This window comes from Aegilops tauschii, chromosome 7, assembly GCF_002575655.3.
Source record: "Aegilops tauschii subsp. strangulata cultivar AL8/78 chromosome 7, Aet v6.0, whole genome shotgun sequence".
Lineage (NCBI taxonomy): Eukaryota > Viridiplantae > Streptophyta > Magnoliopsida > Poales > Poaceae > Aegilops > Aegilops tauschii.
The window spans coordinates 358,377,351-358,393,284 of record NC_053041.3 but is presented as its reverse complement, the minus strand read 5'-3'; positions in this window follow the sequence as shown (position 1 = coordinate 358,393,284).

The following is a 15,934-nucleotide window of genomic DNA, read 5'->3' as shown; positions in this document are numbered from 1 at the left end:
AACAAGTGCCTAAACCTGAAGAACAACTGTTCTAATTTAAGATTCCATTGCTATCATAGTTCAAAAAAGCGCTAGGCGTTAATTGTGCGTTTTGCCACCGCCTTGCGCTTTACTGACCAAAGCGCATGCTTATGCGCAGTTATGCATAGATTATGCGTAGTTATGCGCAATGCGTTTTGCCAACGCCTAGAGCCTAGGCGCGCTTAAGCGCTCGCTTAGGCGCGCCTTTTTTTAACAATGATTGCTTTGCTCTTGTATCACTGTATTTACTCATACAAACTTATTCTTAAATTGAAGGATCCAATCGAAACTCCAATGGCACAGCAGGTATGTTCACGCATGTTTCTTTAACTGGTTTTCTCTTATCAATAGCTCTGTTGATTTCAATTTCAATTGTGTATACAGTTGACTTTCATATCATGCACATTACTAGCATCACAACAGAGCCAATAGTGTTGTTGTACATGTAGACCCGTGGTACCCATCTGAAATCTTGTTGTGCCGTGTAGTTTCCGACGCTTTGTATTCTTTCACTGCTGCTTTGTCTTGAACTGATATGATTTGAACCGTGTCTCTATTTTGATTTGGCAAGACAATGCAGTGACCATAGGACATAGATATATGTTTGTTTGATGCTTTTATTATGTACTAGTACTTGGCAATAGAAGACTTGGTAGTTTAATCTTGTCCACCTTACTAATGAACTGGTTCATCGAAATGAGTTTCATATACTAGTACATGCTAAACTTGTTATGTGTCTGCTTGTTTCTTCTTTTAGAATGCTGACAGAATATTGGGGAAGAGTGCCTTATTAAGCAATGGTAAAGGAAGTAATGCAGATAAGGTTCAGGATAGTGACACATCCTTGTTGGTCTCCAACAAAGCTGATAAAACAGCTAAGGAAGACTATCTTGAAGACAGCGAGACAACCCCAAAGTCCTGTCTTGGTTTAGTGTTCGAGTTACTGGCCACTACCACTTGCACAAGCTATTCAAACTCACTGTCTGAATCAGTTCGGTTTCTTGAGTCTCAACTACAAGCTGAAAGACATCGATCAGCTGTGCTGCGACAAGAAGCGGAAGGACTGCGGAAGTGCCTGGAGCATTCAGATGCATACTTTCTGGTGCAACAACAAGCGTTGGAGGATTTTAGCGCCAAACAAGACAAAGCTAATCAGCTTGCTAAGCTTATTGCCAGCATGGTGGATACCCAGGATAACGTTTCTTGAGCTCTTCTGAAGTTGTTTCAGTTATGCTCTTGTTTTGCTGCCGCGTTTATTTGCACTGGTGGCCAATTTTCACGGCCAGTGTATGTAATGTGCTGCTTTGTTCCCTATATTTGCACTGGTGGCGAACTTTGATGCCCAGTGGATGTAATATGTGTAATAGCGGTAATAGGCTAGCATTAATTGCTTGCTTATTTATTTCCTTATTGTCTTGTTTAGTTGTTTGCTTGTAGTCACTACAGTTCTTTTTCTGTTTTTTTCTAGTGGCCAGAGTAGCCTATTTTTGGTAACTAGGCAAAAATAATCATGGCAACACACAGACTGTTGTAACCATGGGCCTCCTGCAGGCCGTATGATCCATGGGCCTTCGTCCGACCGTAGGATCCATCGGCCTTCTATACGGGCCTTAGGGTCCATGGGCCTTCTACGGGCCGTAGGGTCCATGGGCCTTCTACGAGCCGTAGGGTCCATGGGCCTTCTACGGGCCGTACGATCCACGGGCCTTCTACGTGCCGTACTATCCATGGGCCTCATACGGGCCGTAGGATCCATGGGCCTTATACGGGGCGTATCATCATTTCGCCAATCATGGGTCGTACTATTCGTGGACTATAACGGGCCGTTAATAGGCCGTATTTGATAACTCTAAGAAAACAACCCAACGGGTTTTTTTTGACATGAAAATGGCCCAACGTATTAACGGTCCGCAAACGGGCCGACTATAACGACGAGCTGAATTTGGCCCACAAGCAGAAAATGACAGTAACGGGCCGTATGTAACAGAATGCTGCAAATGAGCCCAAGAATCAATGGGCCCTGAGAAGGTCGAAAGATAACTTGGGCTGGAAACGGCCCAATGGAATAACGGGCCGTTAATGGGTATAAAGTGATACACTGTTCATTACGGGCCAGTTTCACCATGGGCCGTTAATGGGCCAAGAGTTACAAAGGCCCTCATATGGGCCGAAAGAAGTCACGGGCCACACATGGGCCGGAAGTTAAAATGGGCTGAATCATATTGGACGGCCCAGATGACGCAACTGGGCCTAATTCGGATAGGGCATAACGGGCCCTGGGTTAGCGGGCTGTAAATGGGCTATATGCGAACATGCCGTTAACAGGCTTTCCGTGGGCCGGCCCGCCACCTTTTGACCAAGTCAAACGGGCTGGCCTTTTCACAGGAATGGGCCTCTATTGGGCCATGCCATGTGTCGCCGTATCATAGGCGCCTTCGGTCCAATGAGCGGATGACATCTGTCCCAACGGTGAGCCGACACGTGTTTCCTCCAGCCAATGATGATTTTACAGGTGGAAAATCCCCTTTGGTCGGGGCTGTTAATGGGTTATCGGATCCAAAACCCGACCCGATAGCTTAACGGCGTTCCGTTACGGTGGATGCCACGTGTCGGTCACCCTTGACGAAAGCACTTCTGTGACGCGCGATTTATCGTCATGGAAGTGGACACTTCTGTGATGATAATTTTGGTAATGTCATGGAACACTTCTACGACAGCACAGGTATGACTATCTTGATTCTGTCATAAATTTGTCATGGATGTACATGCATGACAAAAAACGCGACCTACCGTGACAAACACGTATCATCACGGAAGTGTATTTTTTTGTAGTGTAGCCCAAGAGCTAGACAAGTGCCAGACACAGTTAACTGCAGTTACCGCCGAACTGGAAAAATCCAAGAAAGCGTCTGCGGGTAATATTTCCCCCCATCGAGAAACAGTAATTGTATAGCAGCTGTGTTAACACTGCGGCTTATCGCATAACAGGATCATCAGATCAACTGGAGGAGAAAGAGTCGAAAAGACTACATGCCGCAGGTGAGCGGGTGCTGGCCTGAGTCAGACAGGAGAAAAACAAACTCCAAGATTCAAACACCCAACTGGGCGAAGAACTGAAAGATATGCGGGCCCAGTTGGCCGACTCCGTAAAGGAGAACAAAAGGCTGCGAGGCGGCATATTCAATATGTGGCCTAACTTACCTGGCGATAGTTCGGAGATTAAAGGTACTGATAGAGTTATGTTTGTAGGTATGCTGACGGGCCGTCCCGAAGAGGAGATGTCCGGATCGTCGGACGATCTACTGCAAGGGCTATCTCAAATGCACGAACAAGCTCGGCAGGCAATGCGGAGTGTTGCCAAGGCCTTGTGGCCCTCCGCCTCCCCTCCAGGAAGTATGGAGGAGCTTATAGAGCTATTCAAGGGAGCAGGGCAGCGTTTCTGATTATGGAAAATATCGGCCTGCCGGGAAGGTGCACGAGAGGCTTGGGCCATGGTGAAAACACGGTATGCCAAGCTTGATCCAAATCATATGGCCCCGGTCGGACCTCTAGGGTATGATGGGAAAGAAGTTCCCGTTAGTTTGGTATATGACCAAGTAGAAGTAGCCGCCAAGTATTCCCAACAGGATTGTAAATTAGACAGCCTGTTGGACGGTATAGAGCAGGAAGTTTTTGAGTCCTAAGTGACTATGTACTTTCCTTTGCATATGTAACTCTAGCTGAATTGTAAAATGATTGTCATGGCAGACCTTTTTGCTTCAACCTCTGGACCCGAAGGTGCAGAGTATTTCCGAATACCAGATCGGCCGAGTAGGCCGGGGTATGCGTGGAAACCAGGCGTATGGGTCATAGTTGCTTGAACAGACAAGTATTCGGCTAGTTATGTTATATTACATCAAAATTGTAAGAAACATCTTCTAGAGAGAATAGTTCCTATCGACGTTCTGGGAACGGGGCTCCCCAGACTTTCCTGCCTGCGGCCCACGACGTGGCTTTGCTAGCGGGCCCGTACGACCCATCTTCACCAACAAGCATTCAAGACCCTCGCGAGGAGCCAAGCCTCTCAAGGCGGACGACGCAAGACCTCCTCGGGAGCGCCCTCACCAGGCTGGCTCGCGAGGGGCGGAGAGATCAAGGCAAGGCAAACCTCGCGAGGTTCTCATGACGTGAGCCATGAAGATCAAGATCAGGCGGGCTCTAGGCGGGTGCCAGCGCGCACAATGTCCTTGTTTCCTCTTTGGTGCTAAGGAAGCAAGCGCAGGCGCGGAGTACCGAGGCGTCAAGCAAAGGTTTCCATATCAGTGCAACGAGACAAAGACCAGCAGGACGGCAAAACGGAGGTCACCATGGAGCCGAAGGCAGCGTCACCACCAGAGCCTTTTGCAGGCGAAGACTGCTTTTGTCAGGATAAGCTGTACTAGCTGTCCCCTTTCAAATTGGCCGTTGTTGGTTCCTTTCCCGCTCAATATTTGGGAAGAGGACCAGGGCCTCTATAAATAGGATTAGCCACCACAGTAGGAGGCAATTCACCTCGAACTCATTCAGTTCATCCTCACACCCACCGAGCACAAGAACACCTCGCCTCAGGAGGCTGTTCTTCCCCTTGTACTGTCCATCCTCAGCCCAAGAGGCAATCCACCACCACCACACTGGAGTAGGGTATTACGCTAGAACGGTGGCCCGAACCAGTATAAATCTTGTGTCCCTTGTGTTGCGAGTTCATCGAGTTAGTCCTTGAGATCTTAGCAAAGCTAGGACGTGGATCGGTACAAGGAGATCTTCGTGCGCACCCCAGTGTTCGAACCTTGAGTGTTTTGCCGGAACCCGTGATCCAACAGTTCCGTTAAGGGTTCCTTTCCCTGGGTGTGCATGCGTTAACGTGCATGTCCGAACTGTGATTGGAAAATCGTAGTATATGTAACTTCTGGGGGTTCATGATGGAGTGGTTGCAAGAGACATCTTTAGTTCACCGACCGAATATTCCATTAAGAATGCTAGCTTTCGGCTTCACCCAGTCTGAGGTACACATCCGGATGACCCGGCAGTAACAATCACAGAGGTGCTCCCTTTATGCCGTAGCCGAACTAACGGGAACGTAGGGCATAAGCAGAGGAGCCAGGCAACCCAGCTTGGCCAAAACTTAAGTCATATCGATGCATATAATGGCGAAGAAAAGGTACATATGGAAAAACGCATATGCGATGAGCTTGATGCTCGGAATAATAGTAGCAAGCTTCTGTCCAAGAAGCCCCCTAGTATAATGGACGTACATATTTAAGTATGTGTGTGTCGCAGGTGCACGGTTGAGCCGTACGAAAAGCTTTAAGGATTAAAAAAAGAGAAAAAAGCGAAAAGAGAGGAAAAAGTGATGGGAACAGTGGGGAGGAGGAGACGAACAAAGAGTTCGGCGCTAGGCATAGAATCTTCGGAGTCTGGCCGCGTTCCAAGGGTTCGGCTCTAGGCGATTGTCTGACGCGTCACGCAGGCGGTACGCCCCTCCGATGAGAACTTCGTCGATGATGAAGGGACCCTCCCATTTGGGCTTGAGTTCGTCCTTTTTCTTCTCCGGCAAGCATAGAATGAGTTCGCCAATGTTGTAAGTCTTGGCCCGTACTTCCCTGCTTTGATATCTGCGGGCCTGTTGTTGGCAAAATGCGGAATGGGCTTTTGCAACGTCGCGCTCCTCCTCCAGGGCGTCTAGGATGTCCTGCTGATCGATCTCGGCCTCTCTCTCTTCGTACATGCGCACTCGAGGTGAGTCATGAATAATGTCGCAGGGTAGTACCGCTTCTGCGCCGTACACCATAAAGAAAGGTGTGTATCCGGTAGTACGATTGGGCGTGGTCCGCAGCCCCCAGAGTACGCAGTCGAGCTCCTCAACCCAGTGCTTGTTTGATTCCTTCAAAGATCGCACCAGCCTGGGTTTGATGCCGCTCATAATAAGACCATTGGCCCGTTCGAGAATAGACGGAAGCGTAATCGAGCTTAATGCGCAGATTGGCGCACCATTTTTTCACCCATCGGCTGTGAAGTTGGAGCCGTTATCGGTGATGATGCTATGTGGGACACCATAATGGTGTACAACACCGGATATAAAGTCTATCACTGGTCCGGCCTCGGTTGTTTTAACTGGTTTGGCCTCCATCCATTTAGTGAATTTATCCACCATGACCTTGCAGATATTTTTTCTTATGGCTTCCTCCTTTAAGGGGTCCGACCATATCAAGCCCCCATACCGTGAAAGGCCAGGTGATGGGGATTGTTTGCAGAGCGGTGGGTGGCATATGGCTCTGGTTGGTGAAAAGCTGGCACCGACGCAACGTTGGACAAGGTCCTGTGCGTCTGCTCGGGCCGTCGGCCAATAAAAACTTGTACCGAAGGCCTTGCTAACAAGGGCCCGAGCTGCGGCGTGATGACCGCCGAGGCCGGCATGAATTTCCGCCAAGAGCTGCCGCCCCTCTTCCTCGGAGATACATCTTTGAAGGACTTCGGTAGCGCTTTTCTTCTAGAGTTCTCCATTGTGAACCTTGTTGGCCTTCGAATGCCGGACAATGCGATGGGCCTCATTCTGATCCTCGGGGAGTTCTTTCCTATTAAGGTAGGCCAAGAAGGGTTCGGTCCATGGGGCAATGACTGCCATAATAAGGTGGGCCGACGGTGTTATCTCGGTGGCTGAGCCCCCGATGATATCGGTGTGTCCGGAATCTGGGGTTGTGTTTGGATCCGGACTGGTGTTGCCGCCCTCCCCTTGCCACACCACGGATGGCTTAAAAAGCCTTTCGAGGAAAATGTTAGGTGGAACGGGGTCGCGCTTAGCGCCGATACGAGCAAGGACGTCCGCCGCTTGATTACTTTCTCGGGCCACGTGATGGAACTCGAGCCCCTCGAACCGAGCCGGCATTTTTAGGACAACATTACGATAAGCCGCCATCTTCGGATCTTTGGCATTGAAGTCTCCATTTATTTGAGATATTGCAAGGTTTGAGTCCACGCGCACTTCCAGGCGTTGTATGCCCATGGAGACAGCCATCCGGAGACCATGCAATAAGGCCTCATATTCGGCTACGTTATTGGAGTCTGTGTATAATATTTGGAGTACGTACTAGACGACGTCTCCAGTGGGGACGTTAAAATGACGCCCGCTCCTAATCCTGCCAGCATTTTGGAGCCATCAAAATACATGACCCAGTTGGAATATGTGCCGTACTCCTTAGGGAGTTCAGCCTCTGTCCATCGGGCGATGAAGTCCGCCAATACTTGTGATTTAATGGCTCGACATGGTTTGTATGTTATGTCAAATGGAAGGAGCTCAATGGCCCATTTGGCAATCCGGCCCGTAGCATCGCGGTTGTTTATTATATCATTGAGTGTACTTCGGAAGCCACCGTGATCGAACACTCTTGAAAATAGTGTCGCAGCTTCCGGGATGCCATGAAGACCGCGTATGCTATCTTTTGATAATGGGGGTACCGGGATTTGCATGTTGTGAGAACAGTGGATACGTAATATACCGGCTTCTGAAGCGGGAACTTGTGTCCGACCTGCTCTCGCTCAACAACAAGCACTGCGCTCACCACCTGGTGTGTGGCCGATATGTATAATAGCATGGGTTCACCGACGTTTGGCACGGCCAGGATTGGGTTGCTCGCTAGGAGGGCTTTTATTTCTTCCAGTCCGGCCGTTGCCGTATCCGTCCACTCGAAGTGATTGGTGCGCCGGAGTAGGCGGTACAGTGGCAATGCCTTTTCTCCCAATCTGGAGATAAAGCGGCTTAACGCTGCCACGCATCCGGCCAATTATTGGACTTGTTTAAGGTCTGTTGGTGTAGCCAATTGCGACAAAGCTCGGATTTTGGCTGGATTTGCTTCGATTCCTCTGCTGGAAACAATGAAGCCCAGTAGTTTTTCGGCAGGGACGCCGAAAACACACTTTTCTTGATTGAGCTTAATGTCGTATGCACGGAGGTTGTCGAATGTGAGACATAAATCGTCTATTAGTGACTCGACGTGCCTGGTCTTAATGACGACGTCGTCCACATATGCTTCTACTGTCTTGACGATCTGCTTTTCCAGGCATGTTTGAATCATGCGTTGGTAAGTGGCGCCAGCGTTTTTGAGCCCGAAAGGCGTAGTGTTGAAGCAAAAAGGACCATATGGGGTAATGAATGCCGTTGCGGCTTGATCGGACTCCTTCATCTTGATCTGATGGTATCCGGAGTATGCGTCGAGAAAACACAGCGAGTCGTGTCCTGCAGTAGCGTCAATGATCTGATCGATCCGGGGGAGGGGGAAGGGATCCTTAGGGCAAGCCTTGTTGAGGTCTTTGAAATCGACACATAGGCGCCAGGATTTATCCTTCTTTGGTACCATCACCAGGTTTGCTAGCCAGTCCGGGTGTTATATTTCTCTGATGAATCCGGCTTCGAGCAACTTGGCTAGCTCTTCTCCCATAGCTTGTCGTTTGGGTTCGGAAAAACGCTGCAGTGTTTGTTTGACCAGTTTATATCCCTTCAGGATATTGAGGCTGTGTTCAGCTAGCCTGTGTGGGATTCCTGGCATGTCAGAAGGGTGCCAGGCGAATATGTCCCAGTTCTCGCACAGGAACTCTCATAGCGCGGCATCGACCGTTGGGTCGAGTTGTGCCCCAATAGATGTTGTCTTGTTGGGGTTCGTTGGATGGACTTGGAATGTGATTATTTCTTCTGCTGGTTTGAAAGAGATGGATTTGGGTCGTTTGTCCAGAATTACGTCATCCCTATCCACAGTGGAGCGCAGCGCGGTCAGCTCTTCGGCCGCGAGGGCTTCAGACAATTCCTCGAGGGCCAAGGATGCGGTTTTATTTTTGGCGCGCAGCGCTATGTCCGGATCATTGGCAAGAGTGATGGTGCCATTGGGCCCGGGCATCTTGAGCTTCATGTACCCGTAATGAGGTATGGCTTGGAAGCGTGTGAATGCGTTTCGCCCCAGCAAGGCGTGATATCCGCTGTTAAAGGGGGCCACTTGGAAGGTTATTTCTTTGGACCGATAATTCTCCGGTGTGCCGAATACCCCATCAAGTGTGATTTTTCCTGCACACCGCACCTCCCGGCTGGGAATGATTCCTTGGAAGGTTGTGCTGCTTTGCTCTATGCGGCTCCTGTCTATTTCCATTTTGTGGAGTGTATCCTCATAGATGAGGTTTAGTCCGCTGCCGCCGTCCATGAGAACCTTGGTGAGCCAAAAGCCGTCCACAATTGGACTGAGGACCAAGGTGGCTGGTGCTCGGGTTGTCCTGTATTTTGGTTCATCACCGGCATTAAAAGTTATAGCCGTGTCATTCCAAGGGTTTATTGCTGCGATTTGGCAGACTTCGGCGAGTTCGCGGAGTGCCCTTTTGCTCCTGTTGTTTGAAGCAAATGTCTCGAAGACCGTCAATACTTTGAGGTCGTCGTCCTCTAGGGGGTGTTGTTCTGGGGTATTCTTGGTGAGGATATCCTCGCCGCTCTTGGCCACTTGCCGGAGTATCCAACATGCTCTAAGGCTGTGGGTTGGTGTGTCATCCGGTGTTGTGTGTATTTTGCATGGCCCATCGAGCCATCCTTACAGAACGGTTCCGCGCCCCGTAATGGGCTTATATTTCTTTACTATTGGACTGGGCGTGCCACGAGGGTGCGCCCTTTTCGCCTGAACGAGGGGTGGGGTGGGGACCGATGGTTCCCAGTGGGATGCCTGAGTTTTCCAGGCGCTTTCCATTGCGCTGTACTTCCGTAAGATAGTTGCCAAGTCAGAGAATTGTAATATGCGAAGGCGGTAGATGGCGTTGAGGATTCCTTCGTCCATGCAATTATTGCGGAACGCTGAGATCGCGTCTTCATCGCAGCAATCTTTAATCTTGTTTTTGACAAGGAGGAATCTGGCCCGGAAGTGGTGGACCGTTTCCTGAGACTGCTGTCGTATGCTCATGAGAGCGTTCATATCTGGGTGGGTGGGTGGATTTAAATCTGAACCCTGACCCAATTTTGGATCCGGAGTTTGAAGATCTTCCGGACTTGACAGTTCGGACTCCGGGATATCGACTGATTTTTTAGGCTTGTCGTCCGACTCTATGTTCGGAGGACAAGGCATGTCTTTCTGCCGGAGAATATCCGGCTCTTCGAGATCGGTGATCCGAACATAGTTCGTCCTCAATATGGAGGAAGAGTTGTCTTGCTCCTCGACTACCGCTATCTGGTGGGTGATCGGCGGAGTTTTAATTTCTCTCTGGTCGGGTTTAAGCCCAATCCGATCGTAGTCTGTAGCGACCCCCAAGGCGGAAATGCGATCTAGGAGTTCGCTTAAAGACGATAACTTCGTCGGATCCATCCGTGTGGAGTATTCGGGATCAACGCGGAGGCGATTTTTGATGACTCAAGAGGTCATCGTCGGCTTAAGGGCCGAACTGGTGGTCATGACAAAGCCGCCCAGCCAGAGGGTTTGGCCTGGGGCGAAGGCTCCTCCGGAGGTGATATTTTCCTTGACGACAAGGTGAGCCATCAACCCTTTAGACGACGGCACAGTGGAACTCTCAATGAAAGCACCAATGTCGGTGTCAAAACCGGCGGATCTCGGGTAGGGGGCCCCGAACTGTGCGTCTAAGGTCGATGGTAACAGGAGAGAGGGGACACGATGTTTACCCAGGTTCGAGCCCTCTCTATGGAGGTAATACCCTACTTCCTGCTTGATTGATCTTGATGAATATGAGTATTACAAGAGTTGATCTACCATGAGATCGTAATGGCTAAACCCTAAAAGTCTTACCTGTATGACTATGGTAATGAGTATCTCCCCTCCGGACTAAGTCCTCCGGTTTATATAGACACTGGGGGATCTAGGGTTACACAAGGTCGGTTACAGAGAAAGGAATCTACATATTTGATCACCAGGCTTGCCTTCCACGCCAAGGAGAGTCCCATCCGGACACGGGTGCAGTCTTCGGTCTTCGTATCTTCTCAGCCCATCAGTCCGGCCCATGGCTAACAGGCCGGATGCCCAAGGACCCCTTAATCCAGGACTCCCTCAGCGAGATCGATGAAGAGAGCCATCGAAATTGTGTGTGTGCAAGTGAAAGATATAGGGCGACTGAACTACCGGAACGTGAGAGGGCACATGGCAAGTTTGTGTGTGGCAGGGAGACATGACTAGAGCGCTCGATGTATCAGTGTGTGTGTGGGGGCGGAGGGGGAGGCAGAGGCCTAACTAGAGAGGTAGAACGACTCGTATATGTGTTGAGAAGGAGAGACCCAGCTATGTCTTGAGGGAGATTGGTCGACATCCATACATAACTGAAGGACGGGAAATAGGTTGCGACGGAGAGAGAGAGAGAGAGAGAGAGAGGAGAGAGAGAGAGGAAGGGAGAGGGGTAGAGTGCTGGATGGGTGATGGAGTTGCTTCTCGAAGATGGTGGGAGAGGCCTACTAGACAAACTGAGGGTAGAACTGCAATATTATCAATAAGAGTGGGGATGTGTTTCTGTGTGTGCCTGTGCGTGATAGATGTGTCAGGATGCATGCATGGATGTTGAAGGGGAACCATCTGTTTGGTATGCAAACCTAACTAGATCGGTAGATTGATTGTTGTTTGTCGGAGGAAGGGAGACACATAACTAATGAGGCAGATCGATCGACGCGTGGGAAAAAACGAGTTATAAGGACCTAGCTAGCTATATGTATAGGAGGAGATCGGTCGGTATACATCCATTTCTTAGAGGCAAATAAGGCCCAACGAGACGGATAGACACAGAGAATGGAGCTAGGAGGTTGTGCGAGAGGCCGAGCTACTAGCTAGATAGGGGGAGGAGTGTGCTATTGTGAGATCGATGAAAAGAGGGGCGAGAGTTTATATGTGTGTGGGACCGTATGAGAGACACGAGGCATGGACACAGAAAGGAGGACATGGAAGGTGTGTGTGTATGTTGTAGGCAGACATCGCTGGAGAGGTTTATCGATCGGTGTATGTCAGAAAGGTGTTGTGGAGACTGTGGGAGAACGACCTAAAGAAAAAATGAATGTGCGCAATGGATAGAATGCTGAGGGAGGCGGAGGGCGAGGAGGGCGTGTGCATGCACGAGAGAAAGTTAGTGCTAGCTAGCTACAAAGGTTAGAGGATTGTGTGGGTATAAGAGACTAACAAAGATCATAATTTGGTATGAAAGTGGATTCATATATTTGAATAGGTGATCATAGTGTTATAAACATTTGCATGCATGAATATAGCAGTGATACGCGTGCTGTGGTTTTGCACATGTTATACCCTAATGTGATAATGCATGGCGTTTGCAACTCATCGCTAAATGTCGAACAATCTAAACCATACTATACATCGAAGAATCTCACATTTTATTTTAATTTGTGATAATGTGTGGCGTTTGCAGCTTACAACTAAATATCGAACAATCTAAACAATACTATATATCGAACAATCTCACATTTTATTTGAATTTGTGGTAATGTGTGGCGTTTGCAACTCACATCTAAATACTTGTAGGCGTAGGGGGCGGGGCACCATACATTATGTGATAAATACATTATACATATGAGACATGGTTTAGATTAATAAGATCTAGCTAGAGCTTGAAATGTACTATGACTTGAAATCAACATAAAGTGGATTCAAAAAATCGAGTTCGAGTTCATATAGTACACATAGTTCATATCTAACTCGATAATAATCATGTGGTGTGTTGTGAAGATAATACACAGACGATGGTTTAACTTGACAATAATGATGATTGTAGATCTTAATAAAATAGAGAAACGAATTCAAATGGTTTGACTTCCAAACAATCATTATTGTAGATCTTATTCAAATAGAGAAACGAATTCAAATTTAGTTCATACTGAAGCGGTAGTATATACGTTTGGAATGCACTAAAACGTTCATTTGAGTAGCAGGTTGCATGCATTATACACGTAGCAAAATATTTTAACTGAACATAACATGAATTCAAAGTTTTGAATGGCATTTGTAGTGCGAATTGATTTGGTATAGTACACGGCACTAGAATCTCTTGTGTGGTGCAGATTGATTTCTTTTTGTTTTTTCATCGACGGAAGTGCGAATTGATTTGCTACAGTACACATTAGGCTTGTCCGGAAATTTCAACCCGCGCCTTGTTACCCCGAAATATTTACGATATATCTTTGTCTCGTTGTGCTCCGAAAACTCGTTCCATCTCAACCCGCGCCTTGCTATCACAAAATTACAACACTTGCGAAAACACCCACCTCCTGTGAAATCCCGACACCAGAAATGCCCGTGATACCCCTGAACCGAAAGAACCGCCTAGCACAAATCGGTGGGGGTACTTTCGTAACTTACCCCACATTTTGGACAAGCACGTCCCTAAGCCATGGTTCCCCACTCCCATCCCATCAGCCCACCCATTCGTACACCGAGGCCGCGAAAACCCGCGAAGCCCCACACCCTCCTCCGTCTGCCACCAAGCCAGAGCCTCTTCCCCGATGATGTCGTCCACAGTAGCACCTCGACGTCCCTCATCCATCGTACCGGATGAGGATCCCTCGTCGATCTCGTCGTCCCGCCGGTTCAGCCACCCCGTCCTCCACCTCCAAGGATCTGCCCCGATGTTCCCCTCGTCTTTCGCGCCACCTCCATTCCCACACCGCCATCTTCACCTGCACCACCGGAAGAGCAGCATCATCACCGTTTCCTCAGATGAAGCTGAGGCCTAATTGGTGCCACCAAAGAGGTTGTACACTAATTGTCGCATTTTCTTCTTGATTCGATCTCACGGTGCTGCCGGCGCTCGGTCCTGAGCCAACATGGCGCGGCTCCATCCACGGCGGCGCCGTCGGCCCACTTCCTCCAAAGTGACGCTCCCTCGGCGGCGACGTCCACATCAGTAGGACCTGCTGCTGCTTTAGCTCTCGCTCGCACTGCTGCTCTGCTCTTGCTCTCGGTCCCCTTCCTGGACTTCTCTTACTCTTGCTCTTGCTCTTACTCGCGCTGCTGCTCTCGCTCTTGCTCTTGCTTGCCATGCTGCTCCGATTTAGCTACACTTTAGTAAACTGAATCGAATTTTGGGTCAGTCGATTTTCAGGGGGTGGGGGGCTCGCCGGAGTTAAGGAAGAACCAGCCGCAACGGGGAGGGGGGCTCGCCGGAGAGGTACCCCACTATCTATCTTAGGTTCAGGGTGGGGGCGGTGGTCGCCGGCGGTGGCATGGGGATCACCGGAGAAAAAGCTTGGCACGGGGGGGGGGGGCCTAGAGGGATGGCCGGGGCGGCGGCGGACCGGCGGTGGGGAGTGGTTTCGGGGCGGGCGGGGCGGCGCAACGCTAGCCGCGAGCGGCGGGGGGCGGCGGTTTGGCCGGTGGTGGCTGGCGGCTCAGGGGGTGGAGGTTGAAGATGAACTGCTACACGACCAGATGCCCTGGCTCTCACACGTGCTGCTGCTACTGGTGCATTTTTCGACAGTAAAATTCAGTTTTGACAGCAAAATTCAGTTTCGGCAGTTAAGTTCAGTTTCGACAGTTAAGTTCAGAGATGAGCGGCTGATGTATTTTACATCTAGCACTTTGTGGTTATGTATTTTACGTCATCTATTGGAGATGCTATTAGAATTCCACTCAGGTTAACGTTGTCTCTCTTGTCCTTCTTCAGCCTCAGTGTCGTACAATTCACCGGAGCTGCTCCAACGACGAAACCCTCCATCACATCGGAGCAGTACCCCGGGTTCCATCTCAAGATGCCTAAGATCTTCTTCCGCTCCTCCTACAGCCAAGTCAGCCGGATCATCCTCACCGACCAACCCAATCACGCTGAGATCGACATGGCTTCGCCAAAGAGGTTGTACACTTGTTGCATCTCTTTTTTACTCTACATGTTATATATATATTGTCCACTGAGCACACGTAGTAACGTGAAATACGATTAGTTTCTCCTACTATATGACAAGAAGTGAGGTACTAGGCAACTTAGCTATCCATGATGGACTCTCTTGAACGCCATCATTATTTATCTCTGCATGTTTGAGCTGTGCATTTGTCGATGGGCCTGGGAGTTGAGCTAGTAGGGCACTGGCCTGGGTCCAAAGTAGTAGAAGTAGCACAAAAACATTTTTTGAGTGTAGGTTTTTCCTTGCTCAAGCCTGCCTACTAGAATCGCTAGTGCTTGAAAGGAAAAGTGATGGAAAAACATAGGAATTGGAAAGTTTTCTATGGTACTACTATTCATGCATTTGGTTCAAAGGAATGGAGCAAAGAAAAAGTGTAGGATTTATTCCTTTAGTGTCTCCTTGAAAGAAAAACCATAGGAATTTTAATATCCACTTGTCCTCCCTTTGAAATTCCTATTCATGAAGCACAAGACTAAGAGATAGTAGCATAATAGCATTATAACCGTACATTTTCTTGTGGTTTGACTTAATCTCACCATGCTTCTTTGCATCATGTGATCTTCCAATTCTTGTGAACCAAACACCTAGATTGCCAGAAATCCTATGTTTTTAAATTCTCTGTTTTCACGTGCATTCCTATCCTATTACTGTGTATTTCCTACCCCTGCGTTGTTAGAATCCTCCAATTCAAACGAGCCCTTACAGAATTACTTCTCTTACAGATAGTTGTCAAAGAAAACCTTGTGTGGTTTGTCCCGCTCCTATTGCGCCATCGTCCACCCCAGCTTAGCTGCTCCAGCGACAGAAGGGTCCAGCACAGCAGGGATCCGGCCTCCAGACTGTCTTTCGCCGCCTCAGATCTTCTTCCCCACCGCCAGCAGCGATGACAACTGCATTACCATCATCAACCGAGCAGATGACCTCGAGGACTACACAGGTCCGCAAGAGAGGTCGCACTCTTTCGTGTCTGCTTACGTTATGCATCGCTTAATATTACATGCTACTTTATCGTCCTGTTCACCGATTAGACTCTGAGTCAGC